The 23,897-nt window shown below is 42.6% G+C and overlaps 3 protein-coding genes across 6 annotated transcripts in view; 2 read left to right on the top strand and 1 right to left on the bottom strand.

Moving 5' to 3' along the window:
• The window catches only part of LOC138739829 (nectin-1-like), a 34,308-nt gene extending 27,209 nt beyond the window's left edge, over positions 1-7,099 (top strand). For both annotated transcript variants that reach the window (XM_069892374.1, XM_069892373.1), the window contains exon 5: positions 4,719-7,099. The gene's annotated coding sequence lies outside the window, so the exon portion shown is untranslated. The remainder of the gene's footprint in view (positions 1-4,718) is intronic.
• The window catches only part of LOC138738710 (uncharacterized), a 152,953-nt gene extending 134,970 nt beyond the window's left edge, over positions 1-17,983 (bottom strand). The window contains exon 1 of one of the 2 annotated variants that reach the window (XR_011341695.1): positions 17,913-17,983. The gene's annotated coding sequence lies outside the window, so the exon portion shown is untranslated. Of the gene's footprint in view, positions 1-16,154; positions 17,069-17,912 lie in introns of those variants that run through there. The other variant, XR_011341697.1, reaches the window with a different exon arrangement.
• Positions 17,984-18,120: 137 nt separating this feature from the next.
• arl13b (ADP-ribosylation factor-like 13b) overlaps positions 18,121-23,897 on the top strand; it is a 54,548-nt gene continuing 48,771 nt past the window's right edge. The window contains exon 1 of one of the 2 annotated variants that reach the window (XM_069889450.1): positions 18,121-18,448. The gene's annotated coding sequence lies outside the window, so the exon portion shown is untranslated. The remainder of the gene's footprint in view (positions 18,449-23,897) is intronic. The other variant, XM_069889451.1, reaches the window with a different exon arrangement.

Genomic DNA, 23,897 nt, shown 5'->3' with positions numbered 1-23,897 from the left:
AGCACATCTGATTTACTTTGAAGTTCACATTGCAGTCTTTAAGGCCGCACAGATCCCACCCCTTGCATCCCAGAAGTTGCGTCACACTGATGTAAGCGCATATGCGGTCTTCTGGTCTGCACCGGAAAAGAAGAACACACGATGCCAACTTTGCCACGGCTGCCCCACTGACCACGCGTGACAAGTGAGGCTGGTTTGTCACTGCAAATTTTAATCTAGATTCTCCAATGTGCTTGCTGATTAAAGAATAAAGGCGGCTGCAAATTAAGTTGTGCAAAAGGTGGAACATGATCTACCTTTTCTTTGCACACACCTTCATATCCTTGTGAAGGACGAAGGGGCATATGCTCGACAACAGGTCACCAAGAGGGTCCCCAGAGTCTAGTATCAGGACGTGAGATCACTTTCATGAGTGAGCATCTTAGACTTTGCAACAGTGTAAAGGAAATTCCACATTCACATTCAATTTGTCACTGACATAATCTTTGGTTGACAAATCCAGCCTTCCATCAGATATACCAATAGCACATGTAGACTCCAAAGAATACATTTCAACCACTTGGACACATTGCCACACAAGCAGACCACATACTCAAAGAATTATTCCAGTAATACAATTCCTTGTACAATTGTAAACTCGCTCTGTTTGCAATTCACATAACAGACTGCCTTACTAAGTTGTGACCAATATGGCAGTGCATGACCATATTAGTCACAGCTCAGTGTGGCATCACACTGCCATTGACAGTCATCTAACCTCCAGCTCGTATCTGATCCCTATGTTTCAATGCATAAGAATAAAATTAAAGATGTTCAGAACAGTGAAATGAAGAGTGCTAGATCTTCTCTATTGGACAGTGCTTTGACACTCAGGCCCCAAAAGTGGTGCAATTATTACTTCCATTTCACTACATATTCACAGTCCAAATAAATAAAATGTCACAGTCTAAGATTCCTCCTACCTTTGACTGTTTACCAAACCTTTCACAACCTTTGCCACAGTAAGGTCATAAAGCCAAATGAATGAATACCATTGTAATAAATGGAGCAAAGTTTTGCATGGATTTCCTCCAGAGGCCAGTCCACAATTCCTTCTTTCATTGACTGTTCCATTCCCATTCATATTTTTTGATATAGAGCATGGAAACAACTCCTTTGGCCCAATTAGTTTATGCCAACCAAGTAACCTGTCCCTATCCATGTACCCGTCAAAGTTTTTTTAATATTGTCATTGTTGCTGCCCCTACCACTCCTCTGGCAGCTCATTCCATATAACCATCACCCTCTGTGAAAATGTTGCTGTCGGGTTCACTTTTAATATTTCCCCTCTCACCTTAAATCTTGGCCCTCTTGTTTCAAACTCTCCCAGTCTGGGAAAAAGTCAGTTACTATCTACCCTTTTTATACCTCATAGTTGTATAAATTTTCATACGGTCACCCCTCAGCCTTCTTTGCTCCAGGGAAAAAGACCCATCTGATCCAATCTCTCTTTATCATTCAATCCCTCCAATCCAGGCAACATTTCTGTGAATTTCTACACCAATACAATCTTAATCACATCCTTTCTATGACATGTTGACCAGAACTGCACACAATATTCTAGGTCTGGCCTAACCAATGAGTTGCACAACTTAACATGATGTCCCATTTCCTCTTAATACCTCTACCAATGAAGGCAAGCACACAATATGTCATCTTCAATGCTCTGACAACCTGTATCACCACTTTCAGGGAACTATGTACTTGAACCCTCAAGGTCTCACTCTTCAAGCACAGTCTTGTTCTCTTCCATTCACAGTTTATGTCTTGCTCTGGTTTAATTACACAAAATGCATCACTTCATTTTGATGCAAATTAGATAACTTCATTTGGAATTCCTGACTTTCACTGAACCTCAAAAAGGATGTTGGTAATTTTTCAGTAATTTAAAGTAACATTTCCACTAAACCGATCAAAAAATAGTGTGGAAATTTATTTCCTTTTTTAAAAACCTTACATCCATTATTACCAAAAAAAAATTCACTTCTCAGATCTGGTTTTGATTATTAAAGAGGGATGCTCAAGATAAAACCCAGGTTTCTCAGGCCCCAGGTCAGATTTTGGATATAAATTCCATGGCCTTATTTCTTTCAATTTTGAACTGAAGGGGGCAAGAATGGATCATCCTCCATTATTCCCCTGCTATTAATGAGTGTTTTGGAGAAATTGTCAGGCTAATCACCACAATTCCATTCCAAAATCCTCAATAATACCAGTAACAGGGTATCAGACCTACAGAAAACTCCTTCCTCCATTGAAAGCCAATATGTATTTAGTGGATACATCATAATAATGGTTATTATTAGATGAGCATTTGGGACCAAACTATTGATCCTGAAAGATGGGGAACTTAAATTCAAGTACATAAAAAACTTAATTGGAATAAAAAATGAAGTAACTGGATTGCTTGTGAAAACTTTGTCCTTCCTTTGTCATCAATTCAATTGCTGGGGATTCACTTCAAGTAATCAGAGGAATTTTTATATTAAAAAATAGTATCATAAATAGAGGTCATGAGCCTAGAAGACTCACCAAAGTGGTTGAATTTTAAAGTCATTTGAAATGATATAGCATTTATTTTGAGGTGGTAATTACCTTTGAAAACAAATTTTGGTTTGCTGGCAGTGTCTACAATCAATGAACAAATTGAAGAAATTAAGGCAAATTGAGGAAATAGCCTGTAGCATCCAGAAAATTTTCGCTTTGTTTACACAAGTCAGAGAATTTTCAATGGTGAACTAAGCTTTAATATCTGCTTAGCGACCTCTAATGCGGTAAAACTAATTTTGTGCATTGTACTTTCCTTTATAAATATTTAAAAATATGAGGATTTTTTCAATTAAAAAGTTGCAGATCAGAAACTTTCTCTCTCTCTTCATCCCTTCAATGTACTTTCAGTGTGTGCCCTAACTCCTCTACTGCCTGAAGCCCTTCAACCCCCACTTCAAAGCTTGATCCTGACTTTTTTTTCCTCTCTCTCCATTATCCCTCTATCAGAGTTTACCTATTGGAGATCCTCACATTAAATTGGTAGGTCACTAGAGGTGTTCCATGGACCATTACTATACAGTATTACCAGTCTATAATTGAAAAGTTTTTTTTACTGATACTTTGGCTCCTAATTCAATCACTTACATATGTTTGCATCTATATTTGGCACCTTGTATAAAGATCATATGATTTTTTTTTGCTGCCTGTTAGAATGTTTAATATGGCTGCTCAGCCATTTTGATGATGCCTCCCACCTCTTTGTGCCAAGGACCTAAAAGAACTGACATCTGACAGCAGCAGGTGTCAGAATAGGGAACCTTTTGCACCGAAACCAATACATCATTGAGGTTGATCTTTTTTGCTGATAGGAGGAAACAGCATTAGTTTGCTGCAGATTTCAAATTATTGGCCATGATGCCAAATTACAGACACAAAGGTCATTTGGGTAACAAAAACCAATTTTCATATGAGGTGTTTTGTGGAAAGAGTGAATGACCTACATTTTTGCACGTATTATGACAGTAATTTCTGAAGGAGTTTCTTTCATTTTTCAAAAAACAATTTTCTCCCTCCACTACAAATGTCATTCATCAGACACACCTGCTGTACCTCAGTTATGACTCACCATGCAAATAAACTGGAGCTGTCAAAGCTTGTGTCTGCTCTTACAAATGTTTATAAATGATAGGGATAAAGGGGTTATTTTCAATATACTGTTTAAGTTGGGGGAGGCATGTGGTGAGGAGGATACAAACCGTTTACAGGACTGAATTTAAAAAAAGACAAATGAAGCATAATATTGGAAAAACAACTTGAACATTGTGGAATGAAGAATGATAAAGCAGATTTTTATTTAAATGGAGAAAGACTGCAGAAAGTTGCAAAACAAAGAGAATGATAAATGAAACACAAAGAGCCAGAACGTGGGTGCACAGGAAGGCTGATAATACTGTACTTGTATTTCAGGATCATTAGTTTTTAACAACAGGGAAGTCTAATAACTTTTAATATGGCACTAGTTAGATCTTATCCAGAGAATTGGGCAGATAGTTGTCTGTTCAAGCCAAAATGTGTTCCAATTAAAGGCAATTAAGAGAAGATTCACTGGGATAATTCTTTGTGTGGGGTGATTATATTATGAAGAAAGGTTGAACAGGTTGGTTCTGCACTAAATGGAGTTTAAAAGAATGAAGGATGATCTGCATGAAACATAATTCTTAGAGGGCTGGATATGATAACTATTATGGGGATTTTTCTCTTTGTTGGATATCAAGGACAGAGGACATGGTCTCATTTAACCTCAATCTGATATGAGGAAAGATTTTTTTTTCTCCCAAAGTGTTGTGAGTCAGAAAGTAATGGTGGTTGAATTCTGGAATATATTTAAAACTCAGTAAAGGATCTGAGGGCTTTGGGTCTTGTGCAGGTAAGTGGACACTAGGAATGTTAGATCAGCTCTGTCTTTACTGAATGGCAGATAGCCCACTTCTGTTCCTGCTTCTTATAGCTTCAAAGGCTCACTCCTAGTTAAGCTAGTGAAGTTATCAACACATGGTGGATTTTAGGGTTCTGGCCGAAACATAAACACAGACATATTCTTCCAAATGTTACATTGCTTAATAAAATGACAGTATCTTTTGCATTTTAGTCACTTGTATTAATTTAAAATATGACTTTTCTTTTCTTAGATTGGACCTTATTTGGAGGTTAAGGCACCTTATTCGACAAAAGCTCTTTAAATGAAGAAAATTAGAAAATTCAAGCAGACAAAGAATATCCCCCAACCACCCCCCCCCCCCCAATCTTCTTGATGGTTTCTCCCTCTATTTGTCTCTTCACCTACCGCACCTTTTATCCAATACTCTATCACCTCTGGGTCCCTCTCCCAGTTTCTTTCCCCCTTTATTTCTTTAATTTTATCTATTCTATTTGAGTCTTGATAAAGGGGTCAGACCCAAAATGTTGACTGACCATTTCTACCCATGGATACTGTCTAATCTGCTGAGTTCCTTCAGCAATTCTTCATCTGCTTAAGATTCCAGCACCTGCAACTTTTGTGTTTCTGATAAATTCATTGCAAGCACTTTGACTTCAAAACAAGATTTGCAAGAACTGAAACTAAGCACAGAAGTTGCTGATTCTACATATGTGTTGATGGAGTTCCTTTATAGGATTGCCAGAGAGTTTGAATGAAATAATACACAGTAGCACATTGCAATTATATGTTTACACAGTTCAAATAAAATTCCTTTGACATAATGTTAGCATTAGTGAATTACTTTTAAACAGCTAATGTTATCCACAAACGGAACAATATTTTTATTTGCTTATTATTACCATGTGAAATTAGTTCTGTTGAAAATTCATTTATATCTAAAATAGAAAACTGAATATAGCATATATCCTGTTCTCCACATATTGCATTATATACATTGTAGTGATATTTTTATTGTGAATTTAGAAGCTCTTCTTAAATAAAAATTTCCAAATAAATAAATAGAAGAGTAGAATAATTTCTGACCATTCATTGTTGTTTATTTTTTCTGTTGGGCTGAAAGTTACTCAATCAACTCTTCAGTGGAGGTTTAGTCCAATGTTATTGAAAAAAACCGGAATTTGTAAAATTCATTAAGGATCAAATTGCTTCTTTTCTGGATTTGAATAGGAATACAGTTCAGAGTAATTTTACTTTATGGTTTGAAGGCGTTTTTATGTGGTCAAAAGAAAAAAGAAATTTTTGGCGGAGAGTCAGTTATTGAAAAAAGATAGCTGATTTGGAAAAAGAATTTCAGAGGAATTATACAGAGGATAATAAGGCAGTTTTAACTAAATTGAAGTTATGATTTAATACATTACAAACATATCAATTTGAATGTTTGATTCAAAGATCTAAGCAACGTTATTATGAGTTAGGGGATAGAGCCTACCTTAGTAGGATTGGCTGGTATTTCTGAACCTTATTCACATCAATTTGTATTTAAGTGGAATTCTTTTTCATTACAGAGATATAATGTACCAATTTTAAAACATTTGTTAGAGATTTGGACTAAAAGGAATTTATTGATAGGTATGAAAGGTAAAATATCGGCTCAAGCTCCAATATATCAAAATAAATTGATTCCTTTTTCATTGAATAATAGATTTTTAAAGGAATGGCAGATTAATGGAATAAAGTCGTTGCAGGATTGTTTTGAAGAGGGTAAATTTTTATCATTTAATCAACTTGGAGTGAAATTTGGAATTCCAGTGAATTCTTTGTTTGTGTATTATCAAATTAGAATGTTAGTGAAAGATAATTTTGGAAGAGAAATGAAAATTCCCAAGTTAACAAAATTTGAGTTTATGATTTCTCATTTATTAAATGAAGGGTTTATTTCTGAGATGTATGCATTGTTGCAAGACACTATGGATAAAATAAATTTAGATAAATCTAGGATTAAATGGGAAAATGATTTAATTTGTGATATTAATCAGGCCGATTGGGAGACTATGTGTTTTGACGGTGTGACTAAATTGCTTAATGTAAGATATAGTATGATTAATAATAATTTTTTGCACCAGTTATATCTAACCCCTGAGAAATTGAAAAAATATGGATTTAGTAATTCAGAGTTGTGTTTTATATGTGGATTATGTGTAGGAACATTTTTACATTAATTTTGATTTTGTGATAAGGTTCAATCATTTTGGCATAAAATTAGGGAATTTCTTCAAAATTTGTTTAAGATTTAATTTTTGTTAGATCCCAAAAAATGTTTGTTGGGTTGTACTACCCCATTTATGGATTTGGGGTTGGATAAGTTTCAGACAGCATTTCTGCGTTTAGCATTGGCTTTAGCATGTAAATGTGTTGCGATTTCATGGAAAGACAAGGTTGAGATATATGTAAATCGTTGGCATAATGAGTTGCGGTTCTGTATTTATATGGAGAAAATAACATAAACGCATCATAATTACGACTTTTTTGTTAAGATGTGGTTGCCTTATTTGAAATGTATGAATTTAGTAATATCTTAAATTGTTGTATGTGTTTCTTTTATTTTCTTAATGCTTCCCTTGTGGAGTTTGCTGAGGGTGGGTGGGGGGGGGGGGGTAATTGTAATTTTCATTTTTATATTACAGACTTTGTAAAAGTTTCTGTTTTGAAAATATTAAATAAAGTTTAAAAAAAATTCTAGCACCTGCAGTTAAGCTTCAACATACTATTTGTTCCCGTTCCGCATATGTGATGCTGAATGTACAGGAGAGGCATGTTTGTGTAGCTTCATTGCAACAGTTTTCCATTGTCACATTCTGCCACCTTAATGCATCTACCAAGTAAATAAATCACTAGCTCTTTGGATATATACAGTGTGCCACTGCATTTCTGAAGGCTTTAAAGTAATCACTCCATTTGATGAATCTTCAGCATAGAAACCAATTGCTCATATAAACCTAGTCTTCAGCACTCAATACACTGAAATATATCTATCGATGAATGAATGTGTCTGAACATAGAACATAAGACAGTACTTCAGCCCACAATGACGGCATCAAACATAAATCCCATATTAAATTAAAACTCTGCAGCTTATTCATGATCCGCATCCCTCTAGGTTCTGTGTATTCATGATGTAGTGGGTGCACACCGCCACCGTCAGTTCAGACTTACCTGACACATCGCAGGCTAGCAGTGCTGGGTGCCAAAGTACAGTGAATGGATCAGATGAAGCCCCTGCCTAAAGGGACAGGGTGCTAATGGCTCATAGCTTTAACCTGCTGATCCTGTGGACCAGCAGCTGTTCACTAATGAGCTCATTAACAGGCAGGGAATAAAAGGTCTGTGTATGTCTGCAATAAACCAGTCTTGAATTGACTACCTTTGTGTGCATCTACCATAGTAGCTGCTACAATGTGTCTAGAACTACCTTACTATATAGCCTGAATATACCTAAGATTGTTGGATCTCAGAAGCTAAATAGGCTCAGGCCTGGTTAGTACTTGGAGGGGAGACCAACTAGGATAAAAGCAACGAGGTGTTGTAGGTTTCTGTGAGGGGTGCTTTCATCTAGAAAGTTAAAGAATTTCATGTACAAGACTTCAAGAAGGGAAAATCAGAGTTGCATCTAGTGATCGTTGAGGGCTCAGAGGTGGAGAGGGTGGAAGTCACTATTTTGGCAAGATTTTGTGGAGGTTTGGTATGACATTAAAAACCCTGGCAAATTTTGACAGTTGTGTGTTGGAAGGTGTGCTGACCAGATACATCACGGTCTGTGGGGACACCAATCTTCCTGAGGCTAGCGTCAAGCCCTCCGAAAGGTAGTGAACACAGCTCAAGACATCACAGGCAAATGACTTCCAAGGTGGAGGCACTGTGGGGGTGTGTGGCATATATGAGCCAAGTGCATCAGTACTGGGAGAACCTTGCACCTGATCACTAGGTACTTCCCTGTAATTGAGAGGGAGCACCACTCAGGTAGTCCCAATTTCTGGCAGACCTTTGGCATCCATTCAACCCAAATTTTCTGCAGGGCTCATCCCCTCCGAGCCAGATCCCCAGCACATTCAAGTAGTCAGACCTGACTGTGAAGGAGATAGTGGACTGGTTAAATCTGAAAGCATTGCCTCCCTCTTCTTCTGGTTAATGCTGTTTGTGCCAGATTATGTTATATTTTATATTTTAGATATGTTTTATAGGAGATAAATTGTGGCAGGTTTTTTTAGTGTAGGGCAGGACTTGAAGTTTGCAGATCAATTTTGAGGGGATGATAGTTTTGAATGCCGAACTGTAGTCGATAAAGAGCATCCTGATTTATGCATTTTTGCTGTCTAGGTGTTCCAGGGCTTTCCACCATTGAGAACTTCTACAGAAAACAGCGGCAATCCTCAAGGATCCACATCACCCAGCACACGCTCTGTTCTCGCTGCTGCCATCAGGAAAGAGGTGTAGGTGCCACAAGACTCACACCACCAGGTTCAGGAACAGCTGCTGCCCCTCCACCATCAGACTCCCCCACAACAAACTCAATCAGAGACTCATTTAAGGACTCTTTCTTTTGCACTTGTTTTTTTAAAATTTTCTTTTGAATGGCGGAGCAGATGTGATGGGCCAGATGGATGACTCCTGCTCCTGTTTCTTGTGTTCTTATGACAAAGAACACTCTGCCTCATGTGGCTTACACTACAAACCCAGCCTATTCAGTGTATGATAAAATTACTGACAGCCCAGGGCAACATTTTTGGATGATAGATTATTCCCATGAAAACCCTCATCTTGATCGCTTATGGTTACAATTCTGTAGCCTTAAACTGCCCCTAAATAAACCCTGTCAATCTCTCTTAGAGACTTGGGTATAACTAGTGAGAAATGTAAAACATTATCCAGATTATCTTCTGAGGCTGGATATTGCCAGGGCAGAGGCAAGACAGGGAGAGTGTGGACTTTAGGAGAAGTGAGTGACAAGCAGATCCAAGGATTCTGATACTGTGAAAAAATTCATGGTAAACACAGTGAGGATGTAGGAAGGCACAACCTTTGGAAACCAGGATGTTGGCAACTTAAACATGAAAGTAACATGAATAGCTGCAGTGAATAAAGGGTCTCTGATTTAAGATCAGAGTAGTGTTTGAAGGTGCACTTTAACGGAACTTGCAGAACAAGTTGCCAAGCTCCCCAACCCATCCTGTAATCCCTTTCTTCACAAAGTACCCCAGCTGGTAATGGCAAATGCCATTGGGCTTAGATCACACTCATTCAGTTCCAGACAAGCCCTCATCTTCCCACTCATGGTGCACTCAAAATGGAAAATAAACACCAGGATGGCCTTGAAAACCTCTTGGCTATTCTATGCAGTCGTAGGCCAGCCCAACATAAATGAAAATAGATCTGCACCCATACCATTTATCTACTCTGTCATACAACCTGTGGCAGAGTCAGATGTTACCATCAACCACCTCAGAACCCACAGATATGGAGCAGAAACAAGTCTTCCTCAACTGCTTAAGAACAAAAATCTATCTCTGAATATCCATGGTTTGCTCCTTCCATCCTTTATGCTTGGATCCTTAAAATGTGAATGGTGTCAGGATCTTGGCTAGTGGATATCAGATGTATTGGCACAGTGTGTTTGTCCTTATGTGAACTGAATGCTTATCTTAATATATCTCAGGGGTTCAATGTAGGAAAAGTACAAAAGTGTGTTCATGGTGAGCAGTGAAGTTGTGGGGGGAGGGGGTAATGGGAGTGGGAGGGGAATAGAAGGAATATGAGCTAACTGCATAAATTAGGCATTTGACTGAATGTGGCATTAAAGAGTCCAGAAGGAATACCCAGCTGAGTACTGAAAACCTGTGTTGACCAACTGGCAAATGCTTTCATGGATATCTTCAACATCTTATTCCACCTGTTTTCAAGAGGCTTCGATTGTATCGGTGGTGTCCAAGAAGACTGCCTACCAACTAGTGGCACTCACATCTAGAGTGATGATGCAGTGTTTTGCGAGGCTGGTGATGAAGTATACTAGCTCCTGTCTGAATGGCAATATGGATCCATTCTCATTTGATTACTGCAGAATAGGTCTATGACAAAGGCCATCTCACTGGCTAAACACAAAGCCCTGGAACACCTAGACAGCAAAAATGCATAAATCAGGATGCTCTTTATCGACTACAGTTCGGCATTCAAAACTATCATCCCCTCAAAATTGATCTGCAAACTTCAAGTCCTGGCCTACACTAAAAAAACCTGCCACAATTTATCTCCTATAAAACATATCTAAAATATAAAATATAACATAATCTGGCACAACCAGCATTAACCAGAAGAAGAGGGAGGCAATGCTTTCAGATTTAACCTGTCCACTATCCCCTTCACAGTCAGGTCTGACTACTTGAATGTGCTGGGGATCTGGCTCGGAGCCCTGCAGAAAATTTGGGTTGAGCAGATGCCAAAGGTCTGCCAGAAATTGGGACTACCTGAGTGGTGCTTCCTCTCAATTGCAGGGAAGTACCTAGTGATCAGGTGCGAGGTTCTCCCAGTACTAATGCACTTGGCTCAGATATGCCACACACCCCCCCACCCCTCCACAGTGCCTCCACTTTGGAAGTCACCTGAGTTTTTTTCTTGTTGTCATGCACAAATTAATGAAAATGGTCCTATAAATGGTTATGGTACAATAACTGAATATGCAAATGAATATGATACTATGAATATGGAAAGATTTTGCACTGTATATATATTTATAATTGTAAATAAAGTTTATTATGAAATTTTTTTTTAATGTAATTTCCTGGAGACTGTGACCCCAACATTTCTTTTCCTTTAATATTTATTGTCTGTTCTACTCATGGCCTTTAATTGGAAATAAATTATTGTTAGTGTGTTTACAATTGGAAAGCTGCAACAAGTAAGACTTCATCTGAACATAGGACTTATGTCCATGACAATAAACTCTATAATTTATTCATACATATATTTATTTATCTTTAAGTTATTCTCTCCATCACCAGTGTACAGTGTTCCAACATGTATTTCCTATAAAATACATTTACTTGCGTAAGTAGCTTCTTATATATGATCTTTATCCCATCAGGAACAAAGGCTTTAGGTAAAGGGAATTCCACTCCTTGCATGTTTTCTTTCAGGTCACATAACATCTTGAGGTAGAAGTATTTTGTCATTCTTTCATCATTGCTAACTCCAAATTCTGGTGCTCCACATTTTATGGGTACCTTCACTGGGAGGTTTGGAGCAACTCAAGAAGGCAGTTCACAACCACCCACCCTCTCAAGGACAATTAAGAGATGAGCAAAACTATCTGTCTTGCAAGTACTGTTATGATCCTGAATAAGAAATACATTTTAAATTAAAAAAAGAATATAGACATACAGCACAGTAACAGCCCTTCAGCCCATGAGCTCTTGCTGCCCAATTATATCACAATCCGTGGTGCATTTTGAACAGTGGGAGGAAACTGGAGCCCCCAGGGAAAACCCATGCAGACATGGGGAGAATGGACAAACTCCTTACGTGGGATTCAAACCCAAGTCCTGATTGCTGGTGCTGCAACAGCATTGCGTTAAACCATTACGCTATCCATGCCACCCCTAAAACTAACGGCCAGAGTGGGGCTTAAACCCATGACCCTCGCATTAAAAGTCCCATGCTCTATCAAATGAGCTCAATGGGCTATTCCTATATAAGTAAATCAATATATTGCTAAGAATGTCACCTAAAAAGCTAACATTTTTAGGATTTTTTTCGTTTCTTGTCAGCTGCTACGGATCTGCACAGAGCAGGGAGTGAGCTCACAGCATTCTTGCGGGGTCTGTCCACCCAGTCCGATGCCGCCATCTCTGTTCAAGCTTTAAATGGGCTGTTAATGGAGCTGGTGGTGGTTTTATTTGAAAATCCTGCAACTGTAGGGTCTGATCCAAGATGGCGGTGCCTATGATTGGCAGCAGGCACCAGGGGTTGCAGATTCTGGGGAAGCAGAGGACTGGTGCAGGGCACCAGAAAATGGGGAGACCATCCTCCCATTTGAGGAGCAGCAGAGGAGATGGCCCATGGGATGGTGACCACAGCAGAGGACCAGTGAGAGGTTCTGCAGCTGAAGAACACACAGGTTGTGGGCTGTAGTCAACTCGAGGCAAGGAATCCATGCAGGCTGTGGGCTCAGTGGTGGATTAACCATTAGGCTGAGTTGGCTGAAGCCTAGGGGTCTGGAGGGTAAGGGAGGACAAGCCACCTGAGATATTTCTGTGCTTTTGCATTTATTATGTTTACCATGTCCATGACTGCAGATTGTAGGGCAATACACAAATGTGCTGGAGCAGGTCACACTCTATGAAGTAAAGGGTAGCCTTGTCTTGGTTTATCATTTCACACTTCTTGTGTGGGTGAAACCGGTGACTGTGGGCCAGGGTCAGTGTCGCGTCATTGCCGGGGTGACGCATGCAGTGGTTTCTGGGAGCTGGCTGCGGTAGCATGAAGATTTGCGGCATGTGTGAGGAGGGGACTCAGCCTGTCCAGCCTGTCACCTGTGGTAATAAGTGAGCCATGGGAGGGGTGCACAGCCAGCGGTGTCTGACTGGTGGCTGGTATTGCTAAATGTGAGGCCATAGCAAGTGGCATCTGGGTGGCCAGGCCCTCGCTGGGGAGTGAGGGTTGGCAGGGGCAGCCTGGGCTGTGGCAGAGAGCGAGGGGCAGCAGGGTAGCCTGGACCCTTGGGTGGGACAAGGTTGGGGGGGCCTTACTAAATCTCAGCCTAGGATAGTTAATCCACTAGTGTGTGGGCTGCTGGTGACTGTAGTCGAGGGATTCACAGCAGGCTGCAGACTGCCAGGACTGGCTCAAAGCTGGCTGAAGGGGTACCTGGTGTCGGAACTGGGATGCGTGAGGGTGTTAAGAGTCCTGAAGGATTCGTGATCATGCTGGAGGTTCTGATAAGGGGTTCGGGCTGCTGATGGTTTGGAATAGACTCGATGTGACTGCAGAGGTTGCAGGAGTGCAGGAGGCGAATCCATGTGTCTCTAAGGGGACTCTCTTTTGCTTTTCTTTCTCTGACTATAAGAAGCACTTCAGGCAATTTTTGCCAATGGCAGACAGAAACAAATTTTGTGAAAAATTGCACTGTCTTTATTACATGGCAATAAATTGAATCTTTAATCTAGAATCTTGAATATTTGACATAAATTCTCTTTGATACAATAATGTGTTATTGCTTGGAACAACTGTAGTGAGTAGTTTTAAGTTACTGACTCACCAAACACTCATAAGTAGTATGTAATTTCATTTGTCTGGATTTTCTGGAACATTTTGTCTCTGTGGAGTAGATAGTGCGTTGCTTTAATTCACTCACAAAAACAACAATTTAGTCTTGTTTTATATTTAGGAAGTGATTCAAATAGACTAATTTAAGAAACATCCTGTGGAGATACGCCATTAGGTAGGTGAACCAGCCCGCACTTGGCGACCCACGTGACGTCCCGGTGACTTTGGGGCCCCCCCAGTGCGGTTCTCAGCCAGGTCCGGGCTGGGAGTATAAGACCAGCCAGGCAGCCTGCAATAAATCAGTTTTGCTCACTGAACTCAACCCGTCTGGTTGTGCGATCCTTCAGTTAGCAGTGCAGCCGCTGCTACAATCCTTTGTTTTAACATATCCATTAACCACATGATGTGCCTGCCAAAACTAATGACAGACCTATTTGGCAATATTTGTTTCATTTTCCATCAGTGCCATCTCATCAACATGAATTGTGCATTGTTGGTGCATTAAAACAACAAACATTCTTTAGAGTTAAACAGGAATAAAGTTACCCTTTTCTTCCTAAAGATGCAGTGGTAGATTAACTATCACCTGAGATAAGGATGAGCTTTAGTAAGGCCCCACCACACCAACTTTGCTCCCTTGTTTCATTGTGCATGATGCCCTCACATATTCTAAATTTATCCACTGGGTAGGTGCAGGGAATACACAGGTTCATGGCCAGTGTAATGGGTGGGGGGATTCGCGGGCCAAGCTCCCCCAAAATGAGTGATTGTGTCCCCCCACCAACCCACAGGCCAAGCCTTTGGCACAAAACTTTGCATGTGCGAAGGGCAGATCACAGGATCATGCAGTCGACCGTGCAATTCCTCGGAGATCACCCCATTCCTCTCTCCCAGCTGGCGGTTGTTCTTTGGGATGAAGATCCCCACCTCCACGTTGATGAGACCAGTGCAGACTCCCTGCCTTGCAGCTCCGCTCCCATTGCTCCCATTCGGGCTGTTGGAAAACACCGTGCATGCTCCTTAAGTCACTTTCATGTTGTGACTGTGCCCTTGGCTCCTTCAGCAGAGATAAGGTCCATTCTTGTCATGGGGTTTCTGGGTATTTCTGGTAGCCATGAAACTGGCCGCTGCGCTGTTTGGTGTTCTGTGATGTTTGCCCCGTCACTTTTCAAAAGTCTAGTGCCCCAGGTTGGTTTGGCATTTTGGAGCCTTGATTGATCGAGTGGACCCAAGACTAACGTGAGGCCACATTGACAAGTGGTGTATCAGTGGTTTAAATGGGTCCCTTTACCTTCCAGGCCCCTAGGTTTCGGCCTACTCAGCCTAATGGTTAATCCGCCACTGTATAAATGCTGTGTAACCTACTGAGTTTCTCCAGCATTTTTTGTTATCAAACATTCCTCGGTAGATCACTTAATGGCACCCAGTGCATACCATTGATGACATTCATATTGACTGATTTACTAATTTTCATCCTTTAAAATGATCTTTGAGGCTATCTTCTAAATAATGTTTGTATTGTCTGCTTGTTTCCCATTTATCTTACCATGTTTCTCAAGAGGGTAATATGTATTCTTCAATGTGAATGCTTAAATGAAAGGCATCACATCAGTGTTCTTTCTCTCACTGAGTGAGATGCTGAACATTTCCATTATTTTCCATCTTTTAAATTTCAAATTTCCAGCATCTTAAGGTGGATAAGAGGAGCTCTATTGATGATTCCTGCTTTTATTTCACTCAGGAGTGTACTGTGGGCACAAGGCTTACGAACAAGTTCATGTGTAAGCAGTAGGTGGAAAGATCACACTTACACTGAACTTTCTTTCATAGTAGCTGTCACTCACAGTATTACCAAGAGGTGCCATGAGGGCTCGTAAATCAAGAGAATAAAAGGTTGCGAATGCAGGCATTATGCATTGCAAGCTTTTAGAGTAAGCGTACATTTCCAAATGTCTAGGACAACTAAAATATCAGTTTGAACATCACTCGTGTGGTGGGGCTGTTCACCTTTCTCCTGCTTCTTTGAATGTGCCAGCATGTCTGGAAATAGTGCAAGGGGCATCCACTGAGTCGGAGGTGAATCAGTGGTCTTGATGTCCTTCAGGGCATACGCAATCTCTGAGGTTCAGTGGAAATTACATCGTTTCCCTTACTTGCATGTTTTAACATTCAGTTATGTTCTGCTCTCTTGGAATGTTGGATTTCTTTCATGTGTGTAAGAAGGCTCTGGGTTGTCTCAATGTCTGTTTACAGATTCTTAGAAAAGACACATGTCCAGACAACTGAAGTTGTCTCTCTCTGGGGTCCATAGTAGTGTTTTTTAGACAACAATGTTGGAAAATCTGTGAGAAAAAAAATTAACACAATGACTCACCTTGTGGTCGTTTAAGTGGGTGTTAGTCCCGGTTGAGGATGGAAGCGCTGATGGAAGCATTCTAGGAGCCGTAGGTGATGCCGGTAGAGGACCCATGATTCGAAGCCGAACAGGAGCGTGAGTATGACAACGGCTCTGTACACGCTGATCTTTGTGTGTTTCTTCAGGTGGTTGTTTTTCCAGACTCTTTTGTGTAGTCTTCCAAAGGCGCTATTTGCCTTGGCGAATCCATTGTCTATCTCTTTGTCGATCCTTGCATCAGATGAAATGGTGCAGTCGAGGTAGGTCAACTGGTTGACCGTTTTGAGTTCAGTGTGCCCGATGGAAATGTGGGGGGACTGGTGGTCATGGTGGGGAACTGGCTGATGGAGAACCTCAGTTTTCTTCAGGCTGAGTTCCAGGCCAAACATTTTGGCAGTTTCCGTAAAACAGAACGTCATGCGCTGGAGAGCTGGCTCTGAATGGACAACTAAAGCGGCATTGTCTGCAAAGAGTAGTTCATGGACAAGTTTCTCTTGTGTCTTGGTGTGAGCTTGCAGGCGCCTCAGATTGAAGAGACTGCCATCCGTGTGGAACCGGATGTAAACATCGTCTTCATTGTTGAGGTCTTTATTGGCTTGTTTCAGCATCATGCTGAAGAAGATAGTAAAGAGGGTTGGTGCGAGGACGCAGCCTTGCTTCACGCTGTTCTCAATGGAGAAGGGTTCGGAGAGCTCATTGCTGTATCTGACCCAACCTTGTTGGTTTTCGTGCAGTTGGATAACCATGTTGAGGAACTTGGTGGGGGGGGGGCATCCGAGGCGCTCTAGTATTTGCCAAAGCCCTTTCCTGCTGTCTCTGCTCCATCCTCAATATTCATTGGAATGACTTCATCACCAACATCGAAGTACTCGAACTGGCAGAGTCCGCAAGCATCGAATCCATGCTGCTGAAGACCCAACTGCGCTGGGTGGGTCACGTCTCCAGGATGGAGGACCATCGCCTTCGCAAGATCATGTTCTAGGGCGAGCTCTCCACTGGCCACCGAGACAGAGGTGCACCAAAGAAGAGGTACAAGGACTGCTTAAAGAAACCTCTTGGTGTCTGCCACATTGACCCCCGCCAGTGGGCTGATCTCGCCTCCAACCGTGCATCTTGGCGCCTCACAGTTCGGCGGGCAGCAACCTCCTTGAGAAGACCGCAGAGCCCACCTCACTGACAAAAGACAAAGGAGGAAAAACCCAACCCCAACCCACCAATTTTCCCTTGCAACTGCTGCAACCGTGCCTGCCTGTCCCGCATCGGACTTGTCAGCCACAAACGAGCCTGCAGCAGATGTGGACTTTTTACCCCCTCCATAAATCTTCGTCCGCGAAGCCAAGCCAAAGAAGAAGAAAGAAGAGTCCCGGTGCTTTGACGTGGACAGTCTGAGTCATCAGCTGGACGTCGAATTCATGAAGTGGGTTATGTCATGCGATTTAGACTGAGGGTTTCCTGCAGGATAAATCGCCGTGCAGGAAATGACTTTCCTTTTCCTTTTTAGACTGCCCGTGTAACGGTAAATGTCGCTGATGGTGCCGTGACAATGCCTGCGATCTAAACACCCTAAGGGGTGGATCAGTTGAACCTCTGGTGTGCAGTCAGAGACCACACATTCCGGCCCTTTGACTTGCCACCACCATAATCTGAAGACAAACTAAACTGTGGGGGGGGGGTTTAAAATAAAACTGGGAGTTTGAAGCGTGGGTTTCTCCCGCATTGTGGTTTTACTTCACTCACGGTGTTTGCAGACTTTTCGTCCTTTGCTGCTAATCGGGGAGTCGCTGCTGCGCTACCCCCCGGACCGCGGATCCAGGGTTGGAGCGAGCAGCACCGAGGGCCGTGACGTCATAGACCGCCGCTGCTGCGCTACCCCCCGGACCGCGGATCCAGGGTTGGAGCGAGCAGCACCGAGGGCCGTGACGTCATAGACCGCCGCTGCTGCGCTACCCCCCGGACCGCGGATCCAGGGATGGAGCGAGCAGCACCGAGGGCCGTGACGTCATAGACCGCCGCTGCTGCGCTAACCCCCGGACCGCGGATCCAGGGATGGAGCGAGCAGCACCGAGGGCCGTGACGTCACAGACCCCCCGCTGCTGCGCTACCCCCCGGACCGCGGATCCAGGGATGGAGCGAGCGGCACCGAGGGCTGTGACGTCACAGACCACCTGGCCATGCAGGCCTCGTCACCAGGACGACGGTCGAACCCGGGGACCCGCGTGGCAACCGTAGACATAAACAGAAGGGACCGCAGTTTCGGATAAGGGGCTGGCGTGGTGAGTACACCTGGGATGGGGCTCCGATCGGCCGGCCTGGGCTTTGCAAGGAGAGCAGGCCCGGCCCGCGGCGCGTCTCTCTCTCCCTCCCGGACACCGCCTCCCGCCTTGTTTGCTGGGTAACGAGCGGTGATTGGCGAGCCCCGGCGCTGCTGCCGGAGGGAATGGCTGAGATTTGCGGCGCGGTCTTGTTTGGCGCCCTGTGTTGCCGCGATCTTTCATCCGCACTTGGGCAAGGAACTGGGAGACCCCGAAGACGTCGGCTTGGGTTGTGTGTCTGTGCGCGCCTGGAGGGCCGGGCAGGGCTTGGACATGGAGCCACTGGCGTCATTTCGGGGGAGACCCCCAAAATGACTGTCTAGAAAATAAATCTTTGAGCATTGTTTCAGCAGAAATTTATTTATATATAAATATACCTGTATTTTTTGGAAGCTCAGCTAACAAGGCTAAAATTCTATGCTAATTTACTTATTGAGCCTCTAATCATTCTATTTATTACCTAATTACAATGATGCTTTGAATCCTGGCTTCATCTGCACTTGCTACAAGCATGAGCTGTTGTTTTTGTTGCTGCTGGTGTTTCTATAGTTGCTGCTTTTGTCAAATTTTTTGGGTTTTTTTAGCGACAATATTGTGGCCATTGGTATTTGTGAACCTATATCGATAACTTTTTTGGGCATGAAGTAATAATTAAAGGAAAAGGAGGAGGGAAAAAAAATGACAAATTGGCTCAGTTACTCAGTCCATGGGGAGGGGTCAGTCAGCACACTGGGTGACACCAACCTGAATGATGCCACTGGTTGGAGCTTTCCAACACTAGAAAATGTTCTTTTTTTGTAAATCTTATTGAATTACTTTTGTTTTTGGCAAAACAAAAATAATTGAGATTTTGGACAAAATCTGTTCCAGAGAGCTCCAACTGAGTAAGCTGTAATTCAATTGCATTGTAGTCGAACTGATAACGTCAGGCACTGCTTGTCGATATAATGTTATCCAAAATTAGTGTACTTAGTTTCAGAAGAAGTTGCTGCCCATTTCAGATGCAGATGACTTTCTTCCTCAGAAGGTCATGAATCATTTGATATATGTATCCCTGAGAGCTGAGAAGGGTCATTGTCAAATTCAAGGCAGAAAAAAAACCCCACAAAAGCTGTAAAGGCTGGAATCTTGAGCAAAGAATTGCTGGAGGAACTCACTAGGTCAGATATTATGGTCAGAAATGGTTTGGGTTGGAATTCTTCATCAAGAATGAAGGGAAGGAAGTGATATCCTGCCTTCCTACAAACCTCTCCAATCCCACATTTTCCACTTGTTTCACCCTTCCTTGTTTCCTCCCTTTCTTTCTCTTAACCCCTCTCCCCTCCCCTTGTGCTGAAGAACATCTCTCTTCTTCTTTGGCTTGGCTTCGCGGACGAAGATTTATGGAGGGGGTAAAAGTCCACGTCAGCTGCAGGCTCGTTTGTGGCTGACAAGTCCGATGCGGGACAGGCAGACACGGTTGCAGCGGCTGCAGGGGAAAATTGGTTGGTTGGGGTTGGGTGTTGGATTTTTCCTCCTTTGCCTTTTGTCAGTGAGGTGGGCTCTGCGGTCTTCTTCAAAGGAGGTTGCTGCCCGCCAAACTGTGAGGCGCCAAGATGCACAGTTTGAGGCGATATCAGCCCACTGGCGGTGGTCAATGTGGCAGGCACCAAGAGATTTCTTTAGGCAGTCCTTGTACCTTTTCTTTGGTGCACCTCTGTCACGGTGGCCAGTGGAGAGCTTGTCATATAACACGATCTTGGGAAGGCGATGGTCCTCCATTCTGGAGACGTGACCCACCCAGCGCAGCTGGATCTTCAGCAGCGTGGACTCGATGCTGTCGACCTCTGCCATCTCGAGTACTTCGACGTTAGGGATGAAAGCGCTCCAATGGATGTTGAGGATGGAGCGGAGACAACGCTGGTGGAAGCGTTCTAGGAGCCGTAGGTGATGCCGGTAGAGGACCCATGATTCGGAGCCGAACAGGAGTGTGGGTATGACAACGGCTCTGTATACGCTTATCTTTGTGAGGTTTTTCAGTTGGTTGTTTTTCCAGACTCTTTTGTGTAGTCTTCCAAAGGTGCTATTTGCCTTGGCGAGTCTGTTGTCTATCTTATTGTCGATCCTTGTATCAGATGAAATGGTGCAGCCGAGATAGGTAAACTGGTTGACCGTTTTGAGTTTTGTGTGCCCGATGGAGATGTGGGGGGGCTGGTAGTCATGGTGGGGAGCTGGCTGATGGAGAACCTCAGTTTTCTTCAGGCTGAGTTCCAGGCCAAACATTTTGGCAGTTTCCGCAAAGCAGGACGTCAAGTGCTGAAGAGCTGGCTCTGAATGGGCAACTAAAGCGGCATCGTCTGCAAAGAGTAGTTCACGGACAAGTTTCTCTTGTGTCTTGGTGTGAGCTTGCAGGCGCCTCAGATTGAAGAGACTGCCATCCGTGCGGTACCGGATGTAAACAGCGTCTTCATTGTTGGGGTCTTTCATGGCTTGGTTCAGCATCATGCTGAAGAAGATTGAAAAGAGGGTTGGTGCGAGAACACAGCCTTGCTTCACGCCATTGTTAATGGAGAAGGGTTCAGAGAGCTCATTGCTGTATCTGACCCGACCTTGTTGGTTTTCGTGAAATTCATCAAATCATTGTTGTTACCAGGACACCAACATTGCAGAATCTCTTGCTGTCCAATGTTAGGGCTGTCGTTGCCAGGCCATACACATCCTCTGTCTCCACACTGTCCTTAGTTATATGTAACTGAACCAACATTAGTATTAACTAAGTTATATTTATGCATTGATATTTTGGTTAATGTGTTAATGTATTTGATGTATTAATCAACACCATTCTAAACCAGAAAGCCCATTACTTTAACGGCACTCAGCTTTCCTGAACACAGGCTTTTAGTCCCCATTGATTAACACTCACTGCTTGGTGGAGCTTGTCCTCAGCCTTAACAACTTGTCCTTGGATACCTCTCAATTGTACCTGATCCCAGATGTAGCCTTAGGCACACATAATCAGCTCAAGCTATGTCTTCCTTTTGATTGGGTATGTGGAAGAGTACCTGTTCTAATCCTACTCAGATAATAATCCCCAACTCTTCCTCCACTACATTGGTGACAGTTTTGCTGCTACCTCCTGTACCTGTGCAGAACTTGACAATTTCTTAGTTTTTCTACCAACTTCCATCTGGCTATTAAGTTTATCTCAATTGTTTGACACCTCTCTCCCCTTGCTTGACCTCTCTATCTCCATCTCGAGACAAACTGTGCATGGACATCTATGACAAAACCATGGCCTCTCACAGCGACTTAAATTTTAACTCTTTCTGCCCTTTCTCTTGTAAGGATGCCATCCATTTCTCACAATTCCTCTGTATGTGTTATTAGATTATGCCATCCTCTTCAGCTCATCTGAAATTACCTCTTTCTTTAATAAAAGTGGATTCTCCCCTCCTATTATTGATAAAGCCCATGACCGTATCTCTTGTACTTCTGCCCTCAACCTACCTGTTCTCCAGGCGGAACAAGACAGGATTCCTCTCTTCCTAACTTTCCATCCCAGCAGCCTCCACATCTGACACATTATCCTCCAACAATTTCTGCCAACTTCAGTGTGATCCCATCTTTCCCCTTTCTACCCCTATCCATTTTTTGTAGGGATAAGTCTCTCTGAGACTGCCTTGCCTGCTCTTCCCTTCTCAGCCACTCTTCCACCCCCTTAGGCACTTCCTGCTGTAATTGCAGAAAGTATAAAGCTTTTTACTACATCTCCTTCATCTCCATCCGGGGACAAAAACAGATCTTGTAGGCGAGACAGCTTTACATTACACCACCCAACCTAAACAACTGCATTCCCCACCCCCCCTCCAGGAAACAGGAAAGCGGTTGAGACCATATCTACAATGTTATTGATTGATAGTACAGTTTAAGGAACCAATGGCCTATCCCTTTAGTTGCTTTTTCCCGGATATTTTTTGGTGTAGGAGTAAATCATCATTTCCATCTGGCATGTTTAAGATCCTCATGGGAGTGAATAGCATTGAAACAGTACTTTATTTGATGGCATACCAGACCCTCCCATTTTTAGTGTGAGATTTCAGAAAAAATTTGTTTTAGTATATTTACCTTAACTCACCGAAGCCTCCTCACACACGATAAAATCCTGTCTGCTGCACGCTGAGACTCATTCTGCTTCCCCTTCACCATACAAACGGGGGCGGGAGGGAGGGAACCCAGTGCAACAGGAATGATGCAGGACCATATCAAGGGGCAACTGATTAATTGCTTGTTTTTTAAAAAAAAAATATTTTTCACACTATGAACCATATTGACCAAAATACACATAAACATTTCCCTCGAATATACACTGTCATTTTCCTCCTCCCTCCCTTCCCCCCCCTCCCCTCCCTTCCCCCCCTCCCTCCCTTCCCCCCTTCTCACTGGGGGAAGTGAGCAGCGGTGGTGACTCCAGAAAGCACGGACCACCCAGAGGAAAGGTGGTCTGCCAAGCTGCTGGCCTGCTTTCTGGACATCCGCATCACCTTTGCAGGTTTCTTGAAGCTGAGTGAGTAGTTAGAGCATTTTCCCCCTGTCACCATTTTGTGGAGGTAAGTCTCCACTACGTTTGTATTTTGATGCCAAAAATGGCAGCACCAAAATGTCACTTTCCGTATAGGACCAAGGGTGGATTTTTAAGTTTTTTTTTTGTCTGGGGAGGTGGGGTCCTATGTGCCATTAAATATAGTACTTTGTTAATCCCACTTCTTTGCAGCAAGTTAGGTAGGCCATTTGCAAATGAAGCTGAAAAGTTCATGATGGCTTTGCATCTTCACAAAACTCCAACAATTTCCAGTGCTTTGCTCTTCACTGAGAAGGGGAGAGATCTTCATTGTCATAGGGTGGTTTGTTGGATGATCTATTATTTTCTGTATAGATATGACTGACCTGTAAAATATTTCTAACATTTGTTCTTGTTGAGTTTCACAATGATGTTATCTTTCCCCCTTCACTTATGATGAAAGGTCATTTGCACAAAATGAAATGTTACCTACTTTTCCTCTATGCAGTTTTCAACTGACTTGAAGGGCATTTCCAGCAGTTTCAGTTTTTGTTTTAGATTTTTTGTTTTTGAAGTATTTTGGAGTATTTTTGCTGAAATTTAGCCAGTGTTACTTTGTGGGCTATTAATCGTAACTAAATAATTGGAGTAGAATCCATTTATTTACTCAAGTGTTGAACAACTGGTGGCCATGGAATTGTATTTGGCATTTTTGTAAATTAAATGAGCTATAGTTCATTTTCCTGCCCAGGTAGGAAGTGCAGAAAAAGGAGCGAAAGTTGGGCAACATTTGTTACCTGTCAGCTGTAGCAGGGCATAAATGACCTAATCTGCAACAAAATCAAATCCGATGCAGTAGAAGACAGCAAAGCT

This window comes from Narcine bancroftii, chromosome 7, assembly GCF_036971445.1.
Source record: "Narcine bancroftii isolate sNarBan1 chromosome 7, sNarBan1.hap1, whole genome shotgun sequence".
NCBI classification, from domain to species: Eukaryota; Metazoa; Chordata; class Chondrichthyes; order Torpediniformes; family Narcinidae; genus Narcine; species Narcine bancroftii.
This window is presented reverse-complemented; position numbering and strand designations above follow the sequence as displayed.